The following is a 17,760-nucleotide window of genomic DNA, read 5'->3' on the forward strand; positions in this document are numbered from 1 at the left end:
ACCATCCTTCTAGTAATCCACCCAGGCTTACTTTCATGTCACAGACTGGCTCCAAAGGGGGCATACTTGGTGCTGGCTTTCCCTCAATGGAATGATTATGCCACATTCTAATCCCAGTTCTGACAGCATTCTGATTAAATATACCAACCAAAAAATGGAAAATGCTTATGGCAAATCTTCAGGCAAATACAGCATACTTGGGTTGGTTTGTTCTTGCTGCTTATCTAAGTAAAAATGCCAAACAACAAGCTCTTCCCATTCTAGCTGGTAACAGACCAAAAGGGAAGTGCCACATTTCTATTGTCTCGTTGTGCCCTGTATCTTTCTTTTCTTTATTTTTATTTTTGATTCTGTGTCAAATATCTGTCTGTGCATAGCCTTTTTGCCTCCTAAGTACTGACTCTCTTTGGAGCTGTGGTTTTAGAAACATGCACACATATATATGCAATTAAATGCAGGCTTTGACTTTTCGCCTGGGAAACTGGAAGGATAAGGTGAGCTAAGCTTTTAATTACAAGTACCCATTCTGGGAGGCAGGGAGTTTGAGCTTCCGACAGCTACTGCTGCTTAGCCTAATCCCATCTTTCAGGGAAGAAAAAGAAAAAGCCCACACGTATCTATCTACAAAAATGTTGACTTAATATATTCAACATTTTTTATGTTTGCTAAAGTAAACTCTGCTTGAAAACCAGAGGAAAAAAAATACTACTGTTGTTGTTAAGGTGAAGGCTTAATGTACCAATGATTCTTTGATTCATCTTAGATTATTGCATTATTCTATTCCGTTTTGTTTAAGATTGTCTCATGATATACAGACATGCTAGTCTTCTGCACTTTTATAACTGCTTTCATCCAGAATCCCAAATCTCTTTACAAATACTAATTACTGTGATCTAATGTCACTGGAAATTGTTAAATATGCTCCAAAGAGGTTAAACACTTTAAATCCCGATTTACAAATTAAAAACTAGAATGTGGAAAAGCTAAGCTGCATTTGGGGATTTAAATAGGGTTTTGTTTGAAACAACTGGAAATGACAGCTGTCAACCCAATCCCCTAGTCCTTGAACTCATTTGATATCCTACACTTCTTGAATTATTATACTTGGAGGAAGACAGGTTGCCATTGTGAATTCAGACACTGAAGATCTTTTTTTTTTTTTAACCTTCCAAATAATATATATCACCTAAAAATATCATCATGGAGTTGTGGCATCTTTCCAGGCCAGATTTTAAGGTATTCCTTTCTTATGGAAGTTATATTTTTTTAAAACATGAACTGTAATCAGTAAAATTATTCCTTACTTCTTTAGTGATTTCTAGAGATCTACTAAGTGGATTCAGTTTTGTACGTTTTAAAAAAATAGAGATAAACAGACCATATATGTGTATATGTATGGTTATGTACATGAACATGCATATGTCATATGCATTCATATATATCATATAAATATATGCACACAGAGAATAAGACAAGCAAAAATATTCCCACTTAATATCTTACTGTAAGGGACAAGTAGATGAGAATTTCTTGTGTGTTATACAACCACGTGTCAATATATTTCTAGCATTGCCTTATTTCTAAAGACTTAAGAGTTTTAGTGAAACAGGAAGATATAACGTCTGTATACCTGAGCCCATAGTCTAACTTCATCTTAGTGTTACCTTATTATATTTTCCTTTTAGCAATGGGTGCTTCGGAGGCCAAACTGTAAGTAAACATAGAGAAACTAGAAAGTGTGTCTAAAGAATAAGACTGATCTGAGAATAGGTAAGAGGTGACAAGAATTTTTTTTAAGACTTTCATAGGCTTGAAGTAAATAGATATGCCATTAGGAGATGTCCGAGTAGATATTTGGAGAATGAGAGTAAGAATGTCAGATATGTTTGGCTGTGTATAGATAGGGAAATTAAAAGACTGCCATTGGCACAAATATTGTATGAGATTGCAAAGAAATCTTGCCAATGCAGCATGCAAGTGGTGTCTCGTTTCCTCCTGAGCCATAGCCTAGAGCATTAGATCTTTTGTGCCTAAATCCAAGGGACATGTTTTCCTACCTGGATATGAATCAAACTCCATTTTTAGTTGGAAGTGTGTGGCATTAGGTAGAAGAGATATCGGTTGGTCAATGCTTAAGAGGCTGATAAAATAATTTATTTAGCTGCTAGGACACTTTTCGTGCTAGTCATATAATTGGAACAATTTATTTCCTATTCATAAACACCTATTTATTAGAATTTCTTTTATTAATTTTTAAGTCTAATGTTAGGAAAATCCTAAAATTTTGTTCCAATTCTATGCTAGGTTTTGTCACATGATTTTAGGCATAAACATCCCCAAACTTGGGATGTGTGGACTCCAGTGTTCAGGTTTTCTGGATTGTTTCTGATAATTGGATGTTTTGGACATAGGTTATATGTAAGAATTAACATGACTTCAAGTTATATATGGCTTATGTCTATACTTATATATACATAGCTCTCTATATTTATCTTTATTATAGGAGTTAACAAAAGTAAAGAGTCCCTGACCCATGGTAACTTGTCAGTAACTGTCACTGTCACTGCTTTTGTTGTTACTGTTGTTTGATTTGTCATTTTGTTGTAGTCATTATGTGACATAGAAACCTTCACGGGAGGTATGTACCGTAATTTGAAGAATACCTGCATGATTAGCAACCTCAGATTGGCATATCACACACCGACAGCCATCCTAACTAACTCTCCCCCGGACAACAGTGCTTCATCTCACTTCAAACTCTGGCATCTTCCACTCTAGAAGATCCCTTTATGATTGACAGCTCTATTTCTCTGTGTGTCTCCTGGTAAGGAACTGTAGGCCATTCAGAATGTGAGCCAGTATGTGTGGCCCTCTAGTGATCTTTGAATAACCACTCTCCGTGGAAGGTGCATTTTCAGTCTGGCCAGTTTTTAGCAGGACTCAGAGAGTCCAGGCTACCAATGACTCTCATTAGAGGCTTTCTTTATCTTTGGCTTGATGAAGCCCAAAGGACTCTGACAAGCTCGCCCTGGAGATTCTTGTTACTGTCTCCTAGCTGCAGATCCATGGGAAACCAGGCCCATATCTTGAGTTACCCACTTTCTGAATGATGCCTAGAGAAAGTGAAATTATATCTAGTGTGGATCTAAGCTTTGTACCAGAATGAAGTCTGAGTCATATTCCGTAAGCCCAGGGTTGTTATCTGTTATCATACATAGGAATAACTCTTCCGTCTTGTCACTGCCTATGTAGCATCTTTTCTACTTTTTCTCATAATTACAATTCATCTCTCCAGTCTCCAAGCTAGCTGAAGATCTGCTACCATCATCATCTGTCCTAAGAGCAAATACTGTTAACAGATTACATCTGCCAGATTCCTTAGCTCTCTACCAATTAATAGTGTTTCACTGCTATTTAGATCCCAACTCTGGAATCAGTCCAACTTGGCTTCATGTCCCTTCTCTAATTTACTGGTTGGTTGACACTGGACAGATTATTTAACCTCTTTGAGTCTTCCTTTCATTGCTTGTAAAATGGTGATATTAATAACTACAATTTAAGGAGTTTCTGTGAGGACTGAAAACAATGGTATATGTAAAGTGTTTGGCACTAGCTGGCAATTGTTTGATTATATGAAATGAATATGCAAGACACTTAATGCAATATTTTGGCATCTATGGGCACTCAATATCTCTGAGCTATCACTGAATATGTGCTTTTTAAGCTTTTTTTCTTTTAGTCCCTTCTTCAACCTCTCTCTCCCTCTTCTAGGCTCTTTGGGATAGAGTAATAGAATAAAGGATCATCTCTTCCTTTCAGCTTTTGGGGGCAGGAAAGTATCAGAGGTAGAAAGAAGAGAAATATAAACAAATTATAATAGGAATTCTGAGGAGGGAGAAACTGATTCTGACAAGGGAAGGAAGGTGTCAGAGAGGCCTCACACAGCAGGTAACACTTGAGCTGACTCTTGAATGACTAAATGCGATTGCTTAATTATATAGAATAAAGTAAAGAAAGGAAGACAGGAAATGTGATCACAGTCAAATACATTTGACATGTTATAACTTGTCAGGTAACAAGAGTGAGGTCAGCAGAGCAGCTACTGTGTGCTGAGACTGTGGATATAAGGGAAGCATTTGTTCAGAAGGATTTGGTTAAATATTCATTTATTGTTCCTGTCTTGACTCTGGAAGAGACCTCAAAATCAACAAGCAGAAGGCTAGCAGTTAAATTCATATTTTTGTTGTTGTTTTAGGGCATTTATAAAATCTGTAATGAAATGGATTTTTTTCTCAAGAGGCACATTTTTCTAAGCCAGAGATAAGGTAGTTTGCAGTCTTATTTTCAAGGCACCCCACCCCAGTCCCTCACCACACAAACAAATCTATCCACATTCAGTATATTTGTTGAATCATAAATAAAAATAACAATGAAAGCATAAACATTCGTCTTTCCAAGTATTAATCATGACTAAGCAAATGTTGTCCTGGTTTTTTTAAAGACGTAAATAAGAAAAAAAAAATCCTTCTCGACAATACACTTGCTTGTGCTTGCACAAATAGCATTTCAAAGAGCATTATAAGAGCCACAGCAGTTGGTGTGAGAGAGGAGAGATTAGCAAGACTCCATTCCAGGAAAATCGTTATGGTGATCACTTATCACTTGTCATTACATATAAATCCTATTGGTCTTTTTGCCTCAGTTTCAGCTTGGACTTAACTTACACTTGAGAAATCACTTTTTATCTTCTCCTCTTCTAGAATTTACTTCATTCATCTGACTGGCTGCCAATTTACCCTGACTATTCTATCACCCACCTTTGGTCTCTCTCTCATTCCCTTCCCTACAGCTAAAAGAAATAATATTTTTGCACTTCTATGTTTGACGGCACATATACTGTTATGTTGAATAGGAGAGCTTATATGATGCAAGGCATAGATAAGGAGAGCCTGCAGTAAACAAAAGGTCATTGGATCACTCCTAAAAATGTTGTATTGATAGAATATTTAGAAATTCTGTAATCAATCATGGCAAAATCCATCCAACCCAAAATTTGCACTTTGATTTTGGAATAAAACTCTAACTTGGATATTAGGAAACAGATGTTGTCCCTTTCCTTTTTCATTATGTCCTTGCTCCCATGTATATCTTTTAAAGTGTGTATATATATTCTTGCCATACTCTAAAATGATTCATTTTTTACGTATCATGTACAAGTTCTTCTCCCTATATACTATACTATTCCCCCTATATAGTATATTATTCTCCCCTAGAGTATACTATACTCCCTATATACTATTCCACCCCTTACATACATCAATTTCTTAATGGAACTTCGGCCTGTAGAATAGCTCTAGGAGAAAAATTTCCATATTCAACATCAAGCTCGACATTGGACTTATAATGAGATCTCGTTGTTGACTGATCGAATGAATGAATGAATGAATAAATGAATGAAAATTAATGGCTAGGGATGCTGGGACCTATGAAAAGTGGAATTATAATAGAACAGTAAAATCTCTACTCTTGTTATATCCTTTCTATATACTACATAGCAATAACCTTTTTTTTAACAGTGTCTTGAAGATACTGCTAAATTATTTTCATTAATGCATTAGTAAGCTTACCAATACAGCCATAGGAATAAACCCACAATTTCAGGACAAAATGAATAAACTGCTAAAGACCATTGAATTTACTTTCAAAATGGCTATGGAATACAGCTTTATATTTGAAACACAACTACCACTGCCTTCGTTACTATATATATTGTATATATTTTATTTAAATTATAAATATAAATATATATCCCTTTGAGATGATCCCCAGATTTCTAGGTACTCTCTTGACAAAGACTGTATCTTTCATAAAGTTCTGCGGGAGAAAGTTCCCTGTACTAATTTGCCACAGAGAACTGTAATTCCACCTTTCAGTTAAGGAATTATCCCCTGATCAAAATATTAAGAGGAGCGGCACTAGTTCCTATGATCAGGTCTTAACAGCTTAGCCTGGATCTGTTCAGAATAACCTGGGATTTCCTTCCAGAAAGGGGATTTGTCTCCCCTTTCTTCCAGGAGAGACAGGAGACAAACTTTAATGGGTAATGTATGAAAAGACAGGTTAGGAGTTTTGTATTTAAGTACAAATAGGCCAGAGTATCAGACTTGAAGGCAGGCCTGGATGTGGAAGTGCATACTCAGAATTGGTTAGAACCGTGGATGGTGGGTTTGGTGACCCAAAGGGTGAAGAAGGCGTGGAATGGGAGTCCAAACAGGAGGAGGGAGCTGTGAGGATACCCATTTTGTCTAGGGCTGAACATAAGCACTTCAGTCGGGTGAATTTCACTTGTACTGTACATATTAATAAGATAAATACATTCTCACCTGCAAATGATAGCCTGTTGAAAATGAATAATATCTTCTTCTAGGCAGTAATTTCTACTGATTTACTATTAAGACAGCATTCCTGAGTAAGCATGATTTGTATCCTACATGACAGATAATCTTCCCTTTCTGTCTCTAAGAATATGCATAGCAGTCTTTATGAAAATAGAGTCAAATAGAGCAAAACTTCTGAAATCTTTGAGATCTCTGCTAATATTTAATGCTTCCTTAAATGAAATAAACTTAGAACTCTTTTCCAATTCTGGTGATTTTTCTTAAGATTTTCTATCCACCTAAAATAAAGATGCCTTTTAAGCCATGTTAGTAAGAATAATTTTGCTATAAGACTTTTGCCATAACCTAGATATCAAATGACAGGTATTTATTGAGCATCTAATGTACACCTGGGCTTTGGCTAAAAACACAATACTTAAAAAAACACACACACACACACACAATACTTTGTAATTTACCAGCTTTAGGTAGGCAAAAAGTAAAGACCAGAGAATAGTCTATTTATTTTATAATAAATATAGGATGACTACAGAGGAGAAGAACTCAAACAATTCATCATTACAGCACCAAAAATGGCCATTGTAATGGTGTAATATTTATATTTGTAGGTTACTTCTGTTTTTTGGTGGGTTCTGCAATCACATTCCACTTTTGCCATAAGAGTTGCCATATCTTTAAGTATCCGAATGTACACACTGTTTTCAACACAATCAGAGCATTATTGCTCAGACTTTCCATGACCCATCCTCTCTCCTTAAGCCACCCTCCAACCCTCCACCCTCTGCTCAGTAATATTTTATGTCCCACATGCCCAAACACATGCTTTCTCCTTACGCTTATTTAGGTCTTTCTGGGCTTATGTCCCCAGGAGCCCTAAGGCTCTATCATTTCTCTTTCTTTCTTTCTTTTTCTTTCTTTTTCTTTCTTTCTTTCTATCTTTCTATCTTTCTATCTTTCTTTCTTTCTTTCTTTCTTCTTTCTTCTTTCTTTCTCTCTCTCTCTCTCTCTCTCTCTCTCTTTTTTAAGATTTTATTTATTTGAGAGAGAGGGAGAGAGCATGAGCAGAGTCGAAGGGTGGTAGAGGCAGAAGGAAAAGCAAACCCCTCACCCCTGCTCAACTCAGCAGGGAGCCTGATGTGGGGATCAATCCCAGGACCCTGAGATCATGACCTAAGCCAAAGCCAGATGTTTAACCTACTCAACTGAGCCACTCAGGTGCCCCTATTATTTCATTAATGACATCCAATCTCTAGACTAAGTCCATAAGGTTAGAAGTTCCTATTTTAATTTTTTTTTCCCATCCCTTTGTCTTCAGACTGGGCTGTGCTCTTTTTTCTTCATTTATTCTAAATTAAACTCTTCAGGCATGGATTTTACAAGAATTCCTCTGCTTCCTAAATCCCTAAATCTACTTTCTTTCCCAAATCCATAAGCCAAGTGTTACTTGTCAGTTCATTGATTCTGGCTTGAGAGTAGAGAAAGGAAAAGCCACCCACCAGATAACTTTCTGTTCTACTTTCTCACTTTGTGAAAAAAAGACATAGCTTTGTCAAAAATTTTTTTTAAAGAGTAGAACTGTTCCTAAGGATAAAGGCTTGGAAAGAATGTGAACTTCTTAGAAAAATTATGCCACATAAGAAGATGCCTTCAAGTGCATTTTTGAGGTGCTTATAATGTATGTGCTGGAATTTTTCATTACAGTTCACAATGAAAATAATTTGGCATTAAAAATCAAATCTGTGATTCTAGCTAAAGTAGATTCATTCTTATAAAAATCCATTTAAGGAAGTAAGACCATGCCTATAAGGAATTTTCGTGGCGAGGATCCCAGGCAGAGAGTTAGGCTTATCATTACATTCATCAAATTAAATAATGGGAGTACAACTCAAATCAGTGCTGGACACATAGAAAACACTCATTAAATATTAGTTTTCCTTCTTGTTTTTGTATGTGTGGTTTTTCTACACCCTCAGTGTCCTCCGTGTGTGTGTGTGTCTATTTAAAATAAACATTTGTTTGTGAGGTATCATAATTTTTCTTGAAATCTGAGGATATTTAATGACCAGCATATGGCATATGATATGACTTTATGAACCTCTTCAAACTTAGAGGTCCAGATCAGTACATTATGACCTAGATTGCATGATGAAATACGTAATAAGTAGCAATAAGGTTCATACGTTCAGTTCCTATACTGTACAATAATTTCCAGTAACAATTCTGACTTAGAAGCTCGTAGATATAGACCTTTCTTCTACATAATTTTTGACTTTAGAATTAAGGACAGCCACGGATAGAACCTACATTAGCGTAGCACTTGGCAAGTCACTCAACCCAGCACTCTTTTTGGTATGCTTCCTTCTAATTTTAAACTGTTCAAAATTGTGTGTTTCAGCGACTACTTCTTGCCTCCTACTATTTTTACAGAGTTTCTAATTCAATCTTACAACTTCTAGGCTAGCATTTATTTTTGGTTGTTGAATAAACTAGAAGGCTATGAAATAATTGCTTTTGTTTAGATGCTTTCACAGCATTTCTATAAAATAGTTTCATAATATCCCTTACCTTTTTTCTCAATCCCAGTTTCATTTCTTTATCTTTCGTATCTATCATCTTCCTAAGAGCCCTTTCCTTTATTTTAATCTCTATATTTGTTTTGCCATTTATTTTTCTCATTATGAAATAAAACTAAGGTTACAGTAGCACACTTCTTGCTCAGTTCTCAAAGAAAAAAGATGGATTAGCTACACTCTAACAGTCAGAATTTAATTTAGAGAATTGAAATAATACATAATTATTTGTAAAAGAAAGCTGTAAATAGACTTCAATATACTTTCTATTAAGATTCAAAATGTTTTATTTCACTAAAATTGCCATTATATTTACTCTTTTATGGACATAAATACAACTTGGGTGAATTAAAAAATAAAACACCTTTTCTCAGCAGCCCCACATGTTTCACAACTTCCTAATTCATTAGAACACAATGAACAGGTCTCTTACAACACTGAATACCACCATCACATGCAAAGGTTTGAGGAAGCAAGGTGTTTCTCTAACTAGAATAGTTGAAAATGTGCATGAGTTTAGCTTCTCAAACTTGTGGACTGTGATGGCTACTTGACTCAAACTTTTACAAAACTCTAGGTGTCCCATTACTACTTCCACATTTATAGAGTTACTTATATTTTCATTTATCCCTTCTGCTCCTTGGCCATGCATTCTATCTTTTTCAGATTTCTTATCTTATTTAATGTTTAAAAGAAAGTATTTATGTGAAGTAACATTTACTCAACAAATATATTTCAATAGTTTATTATATACAACACTGTTCTAGATACTGGGAATGAAGAAGTATAAATAAAAAGTCCCTGTTGTCACTGACATGCACTTATTCTACCGAGGGGAGATAATTGGTAAAAAAAAAAACAACAAAACCTAAATAGGTAAATTTTATAAGTAGGAAGGTGTTAACAGCTGCAGAGACAAATAAAGCAGTTAAGAGGAATGCGGATTCTAATGGTAGTGGTGGTGTGTGTATAGGAGTGTGTGTGTGTGTGTGTGTGTGTGTGTAGTGTATGTGTGTCAAGTCATTTTTACTAGGGTTGGCAGGAAAGGCTTTATGATAAGATGACATTTGGACAGACACTAAAAGAAGCAGTGGAAGAAACTGTGATGCTCTGGAGAAGGGTTTCCTACAAGAAGAGAACAGCAGGTGTAAAGCCCTTGGGGGGACTCCGGATGGTATGTTCAAAGAACAGTAAGGAGGCCAGAGTTTCTGAAACAGAGTGAAAGAAGGGAGTGTCATAAGAAATGAGGTCTGAAAGTAACAGGGTGCATCTGAGGGAAGGAAGGTTATGTTCAGACCTCTAAGGCCTTTGTAAAAATGCTGATTTTCTTAAAGGACTACATGATGTCCTTTGTTGTTTTTTTTTTTTTTTTTATTTTTTTTAATTTATTTATGATAGTCACAGAGAGAGAGAGAGGCAGAGACACAGGCAGAGGGAGAAGCAGGCTCCATGCACCGGGAGCCCGACGTGGGATTCGATCCCGGGTCTCCAGGATCGCGCCCCGGGCCAAAGGCAGGCGCCAAACCGCTGCGCCACCCAGGGATCCCTCTTTGTTGTTTTTTAATTTTTATTATTTTCCTTTTAACTTAATGAAACAAAATTACATATACATACTAGTCTTAAATTTTCAGCACAAGAGTCTTGACAATTATATATCTGTATATATCCACATAAAAATTGCCCCTTATAAAATAGAGAACATTCATATCACACCGGAAAGTTCCCTCATACCCTTTCCATTAAATTCTTCCTTTTTCTGTTCTTGAACTTACATAAATGGAACCGTATAGTATGTACTCTTTTATATCTGGCATCTCGTGCTCAACATAATGTCTATGAGAGTCAACCTTGTTGTTACATAAATTAATAGTCCATTTCTTTTTATTGCTGTATAGAATCCTAATGTTTATTTTTTTTAATATTTGTTATGTATCCCCTTTCCCACTGATAGATATTTGGGCTGTTTCCAGTTTGTGCTTATTATGAATAAAGTTGGTAATGATGTCTTTCTGAGGACATATGTTTTTATTTATTTGAAATATGTACCCAGTTGTGGAGCTGGGCCATAGCTGAACAACATAGATGTATGTTCAACTTTATAGTAAACTTCCAAACAGTTTTCCAAAGTGTTTATCATTTTATACTCCCACCAGTGTTGTGTAAGGGCTGTGGTTGTTCTCCATTGATATTGCTAGTATTTTTAAAAATCTTATTCATACAAGTGGGTGTGAAATGGTCCTTGTTTTTTTAATATGCATTTCTGTTTGGTCTAGTGAGGATGAACCCCATTCCTGCATTTATTGGTCATTCCTATATCTTCCTTGTGACATGCTGGTTCATGGGCTTTGTCTATCTTGTAAATGAGTCTCTTGTCTTTGTATTGATGATTTGTGGAAATCCTTTATATTCTCACAAAACTGCATTTCTTCAGATATACACATTCTAAATATTTTTCTTGGTATGTAGTTTGCCTACTTCATTTTCTTAATGGGATCTTTGGATGAACATACAATTTTACTTTTGATAAAATCTAATTAATGTTTTTTGTTCTTTGCAGATTAGTATTTCATGTGTTGTATTTAATATGTTTTCAAAAGTTCACAAAGCTATTTTCTATTTTCTTCTAGAAGTTTTATAATATTTTACATTTAGTTTATGATGTATCTCATATAAATTTTTATAAATAAAGTAGGGATTGAGGGTTTTTGCTTTTGTTTTCCATAGAGATTGTATCTTTCTAGATGTTCCTTTCCCCATTTTGTTAGCTCAGTGGTTTGGTTGAACATCAATTGATCATATATGCCTTAGCATTTTAAAAGGATCACCGGTTCCTACATTGACAATATACCATGGGAGATACAGAAAGGGAAGAAGCAAAGTTAACTCTTGAGTAATAGGCTTGGGCCACAATAGCAGCAGGTCTAATTTTGGACATGTTTTGAAGGCAAAACAACGAGATTTGTTAGTAGATTGGATGTGGTTTGTGAGAGAAGGGAAAACATTAGTGACAGCTGCAAGTTTTTTGACCTGAAAAACCAGTAACAATATGGAGAGATAAAGTTGTTTTTTATTAAAATGAGGAAGACTCTAGAGTGGCAAAATCTAGAGATATACATATGCCTGGGCACATTCATAGATACGAACACTAATCACTACAATTTTTTGAAACCATTTGTGATTTGACCATTAGGTCATTTTTATTCTTTTTTACATTTCTTCCGAGATCTTTATGGTAATCTAGATTTTTTTTTGGTAATCTAGATTCTTATATCCAACTGCCTAGTAGATATTTTTAACTGGAATGCATTTAAGTACCTTGAGTTTGCTATGTTTAAAACTAGACTTAACAATTAACCCCACCCTTGCTCTCTAGAATTTTCTTTAATGACTGGGTGATGTTTAAGTTAAACAAAAACTGGAGTGATTCTGGATGCTTCCCTCTCCCTTACTATTATATCTGCTTTATCATTTACCAAGCTCTAGAAAAAAAAAAGAAAAATTAAAAATACATGAGAAAAAAATCTTCATTTATATTTCCTTTATAAATCTTGCGCAAGAATTTTTTAGACACATTCGTAAAAATCCCCACTAACTTCTACCCCCATGGTTCTGCTCACTAAGGAAGTCTGGCTCTGCTGAAGAGTAGTAAATGGAGCACATTATTTGGATGGCCTGAGTTAGAATCAGACGTTGGTTAGAATTATTGTTCTACTTCTTCCTAGTTGTAGGAGCCTAAGACAAATTAGGATCTGTCTTTGTAAAGTGAAGACAACATTGACAATGACCTCAGATTAAGTTAGGAGCTATGCTTCCCAACGTAGGGCAATATTCCTCCCAGGGGTATTAGGCAATATTGAACCACATTTAATTGCACAGCTGCAGGAATGAGCAGAGGGGAGAATACTGGCATCTAGTGGAGGTAGAGACCAGGGCTGCTACTGAATATTTTATAATATACAAAAAATTACTAAGCTCAGAATGCCAATAGTGTCAAAGTTATGAAACCCTGGTTTAGATCTATAATTATATTTATTTTATGTACATATCTTGCACTAGACTTGCACTAGGCTATACCCTCCATAAGGAAAGAATGAGTCAATTTTGTTCACCAATACATACTCACTGACTAGACTAGTGCTTGTACATAGTAGATGCTCAATGGAAAAGTTGATTGATTTCCAAATATTTGGTTATTTATGTATCTGTTTCTCCTTTGAATTGCACTCTCACTGAGGGCAGACCATCTTTCCATAAGTGGGCAACAGCATGAAGCACAGTGCCTGACTTATGGCAGATGGGCCATACTACTTTTTCAGATAATGAAAAACTATGCAGATTCTCTGTAATTTTAAAGGGGATGAAATGTGAAGTTAACACATACTTTCTTTTCTCTTCCAAAATCTTCTCCTGATCCAACTTTTTTTCTACATTCTTAGGCTAAACAAACAGCCCACAGGAGTAATTTGTGTGTTGTATAATTAGTTCCAGACGAAAATATTTTGTTTGAGGCAGAAAAGAAAAATAATTTTATTTCTCTAAAAAATAATAGTTCTCAGTCTAATCATTCACCTCTAAATAATAGAAGGAGGTGGTATTTTAAGTGTCAGAGAAGAAGCTATCTTCCTCGGTGATCTTTTGCATGCTAAGAATTCATAATTTAGCAGAAAGGATAAACATATGGATAATCATAATACAATGAGAAAGAAAAGAGACTATGCCATTGAGTTCTCGTTGCCTGGTTTATAGTAGGTACTGATTGGATGAAATTAAAAGAACCTAAAATAAGCCTGACAATGATGTTCAGTGAATGGACACTTTCACTTTTGTCCTAATGGGTAAGAATTCAATGTGTGTCAGCTTTTTGTATATATATTCTTAGCATTTCTACCCAGTCTTTCATGAAGGACCTGGTTATGTTTACTGGGGGATTAAGGGATCACAATGTTTTAAAGCTTTGCTGAGGCTCAATATGAATTCTGGGGAGGAAAGACAATGAAAGGAAATATACTTTCATCGGTTTTATCCCCATATTCTCATAGATAAATACTATTCTTGTCCAAACTAGACCAACTTGAATTGCCAGACCCAATCTCTTGGGACTTCAGCTCCATGTGTTCTCTCCTCATGAGACTTTCCTCTCTCCTCACCTATCAAAATCCCTCTTGCCTCTTAATATCCAACTCAAAAGTGACTTCTGCCATGCAGCCCAGTAGATGTCTCCCTCCTTGAACATCAATATCATTCAAATATAATTCAAACTTTTTGAAGGAAGTCACAATGTATAGCCCACACTTAAAAAGTGATGAGTTATACTACAACTCCTTAAGGAGTCCTTAAGGGTAGAGTATCTAAATATTATTTGAAATTGTTCTACATGGGAGATTTCAGAGCTCCATCAGAGAAGCAGTAGGAGATAGATAGATGATAGATAGATGATAGATAGATAGATAGATAGATAGATAGATAGATAGATAGATGATAGATATGACTTACATGCTCTGGAGGCCGGCAAATCTGAAATCTGTGTGGGGTAGGTTCACACAATAGAAATTCTAGAGCTGATGGTCCAGTCCAGAGAATCCAGGTGGAACTTGTTCTTCTTCCAAGAAATGCTAGTTTTGTTCTCAAGGCACTTCAACTGACGAGATTATTATCATCCAACCCATTATTATCATTGGTTCATAGTATCAATAATAATCTCTTTTACTTAAAGCAAATTGATTGTAGATGTTAATCATATCCATAAAATATCTGCATAGCAGCACCTAGATTAGTGTTTAATTAAATACCTAGGCACTACGGTTTGGCCAAGTTGACATATAAAATTTACCATCAAAATCTCATCTCTCTTAATGATTAATTGATTCATTGATTGAACTACTTATTTATATCAGCATGGACATTTATCTTATACATCTAGTTATAATCCAACAATATTTTGTTTATGATTTTCCTCAAATTGTTCCAGCTTTGGCCATTGGTAGTTTTTTCAGTTTGATACTGTGTGTCTTTGACATAATCCCACCATTTTCTGTGTGCATGTATATGTGTGTGTGTGTGTTCATATGTATGTGTATTTAGCACCTTCTACTTTCAGGCACTGCAAGATGCTTATCTTACCTATTTCCTGTCCTAGTTCTAGGATTAGTGGTTTATCCAAGGAGCCCCAATTCCTTTTATTGGAGAATGGTATTAAAAACCAGATTTAGATATCAGATGTGCCTGTTGTTATCAGAATGTATTGTTTCTAATGCTCTCAACTCACAGGGCAAGGAACTATATTTATATCTACTAACCCATATATATACACATATACCTATAGGTATTTTTTTAAAAGATTTTATTTATTCATGAGAGACACACACAGAGAGAGAGGCAGAGACACAGGCAGAGGGAGAAGCAGGGCCCACGCAGGGAGCCCGATGTGGGACTCGATCCCAGGATCATGCCCTGGGCTAAAGGCAGCACTAAACTGCTGAGCCACCCAGGTATCCCCTTATAGTTATTTTTATATGATTCCAACTTAATTCATTATTACATGGATCATCCTAACTTCTGACCCTAGCTTATCTGGAGACCCCCACCCCCCAACTCCAACAGTAAGAAAGCTGGCTTCTACGATCTACCATCAACTTACTAATTTCAATTCCATTATACTTATATAGTGGTTTGATAATTGTTAACCTGTAACCCCATGGGAAGCAACTTTATCAACTTCCAAAGTGAGGTCATCACCTTTTCCCCAACTCTCTTCAATAGTTATATTTTTTTCTCATTCTGTATTCCATCTGGGATCCTTAACCTTATAAATGATTTTTTTGAATTACATGCATTAAGGCTCACTATTTGTGCTATAAAGTTCTGTGAGTTTTAATAAATTAATAGTGTAATGTATCCATTATTACACTATCATAGAGAATAATTTCATCACCCTAAAACAAAACAAAACAAACAAACAAAACAAAACAAAAAAAAACACGCTTCACCTATTTACCTCTGTCCTATCCTGGAATCCCTGGAAAGCACTGATCTTTTTATACTTTCTGTAATTTTACCTTTTCCAGAATGTTACATAACTGGAATGATACATTATGTAACCTTTCAGTTACACTTCTTTCACTTAGCAATGTGCATTTAACATTCATCCGTTTCTATTTGTGCCTTGATCATGCATTCTTTTTTATTGCTGAATAATATTCCCTTATATGATTATAGCACAGTTTTGTTTGTTTTATCCTATTCACTTGTTGAAGGAATATCTTGTTGGTTCTAATTTTGGGCACAGTAATATTTGATCAGTAACAGAATGAATTATGGGATCAAATGATCAAAACAATGTCTTTAGATTTAAAGTTTTAGAAAAGGGGAAGAACCTAATTCCTTTTTATTTATTTCAGCCTCAACTTCCTTCATGCCAATTCCTTCTTTTCCATTACTATGCCTACTTAACTAAGAATTCGTTTCCAACTGCTTATCAGTGACGAGTGTAGCTTTTGAAGCTAAAAGAAAATTTTGTAGAATTATTATACATAGCCCAAAATTAATCTGAAATTCAAGAACAAGGAAGGATGCGTTATCATGCCCTTTGCACTGAAGAATGTATGGACACAGCACATTGACATAAAAGGGAAAAACAAACCAAACATATAGCCATCATGAATAATTGCAAGAAGATTATAATTACTATATTTTCAGATGCTGCAATTAAAGTTCCCCATTTCCTGCCTATCATGGACCAGGACTTGAAAATATGAAAGTTGATGTAGATGGACAGGAGATAAAATACCTTAAGATGACAATTATATCTAAACATTTATCTTTAACAGGAAATTGATGGAAAATGCATATACTACACTTGTTTGTTTATTTGTTGCTTTTAATTCTGTGCTCAGAGAGCCTTAAAATCTCTCCAGGTTGGAAGGCAATACCCCTTGTGTATTGGAAACAGAATTTGTATCAGGGCCCATCTCTAAAGCAGGAAAGAAAACACACCATCCTCACTGAAGCATGCCAATTCCAAGGCTGATTCACATTCCAAATTGAGTTGTTTTGCCTTTCTTAGCCTTCCTTTGAATATGTTTCCAAGCTATAATCTGTAGACAACTGTTCGCCCACATACCTGTGGTTAGGCATTGTGAGACAGCTTTACCTTTATTCCATATTAAATGTAAAAATTACTTTAATGTAGCACTGAAGTAAAAATGCTGTAGGCACTCCAGAAAGTAAAAGCCAGAAATTTCTAACTTAATGGTCCTGCAGAACAAAAACCTCAGCTTCATTGTGTACTCTATGCATGTCAAAATGTACATTTGACATAAAGCTGAAGGATAAATAAGATAAACCACTTTCATCTTACTACTTATTATGAAGGATTTGAAAAAATATATCAAGGGCAAGCCAGGGTCTTACTCTTTCTGCGATTTTGCTCTTGTGTATCTCTCTGGGCAGGGAGTTCTTAAGTCAGATTTCAGAAATGAGCACAGGAGGAGGCCAGAGAAGAGAACTTTGCTCAAATATACAGTCTGGCTGAATATGTCTTTTTCAGCTATATAAACTATCAATATATTTTTATAATAAAGTGGTTTAATAATATTTTTTTTAATTATGGAAGGCACTTTCATTGATCAACAGTTATTTATTGAAAAACTGCTTTGGTGGTGTCTGACTGGCTCAGTCACCAGAGCATGCAACTCTTTATCTTTGGGGTTGTGAGTTCAACCCCCCAAGTGGGAGTGCAGATTACTTAACAAAATAAAATCCTAAAAGTGAAATTTAAAAAAAAGCCTACTTTT

Source organism: Vulpes lagopus, chromosome 1 (genome assembly GCF_018345385.1).
Source record: "Vulpes lagopus strain Blue_001 chromosome 1, ASM1834538v1, whole genome shotgun sequence".
NCBI classification, from domain to species: domain Eukaryota; kingdom Metazoa; phylum Chordata; class Mammalia; order Carnivora; family Canidae; genus Vulpes; species Vulpes lagopus.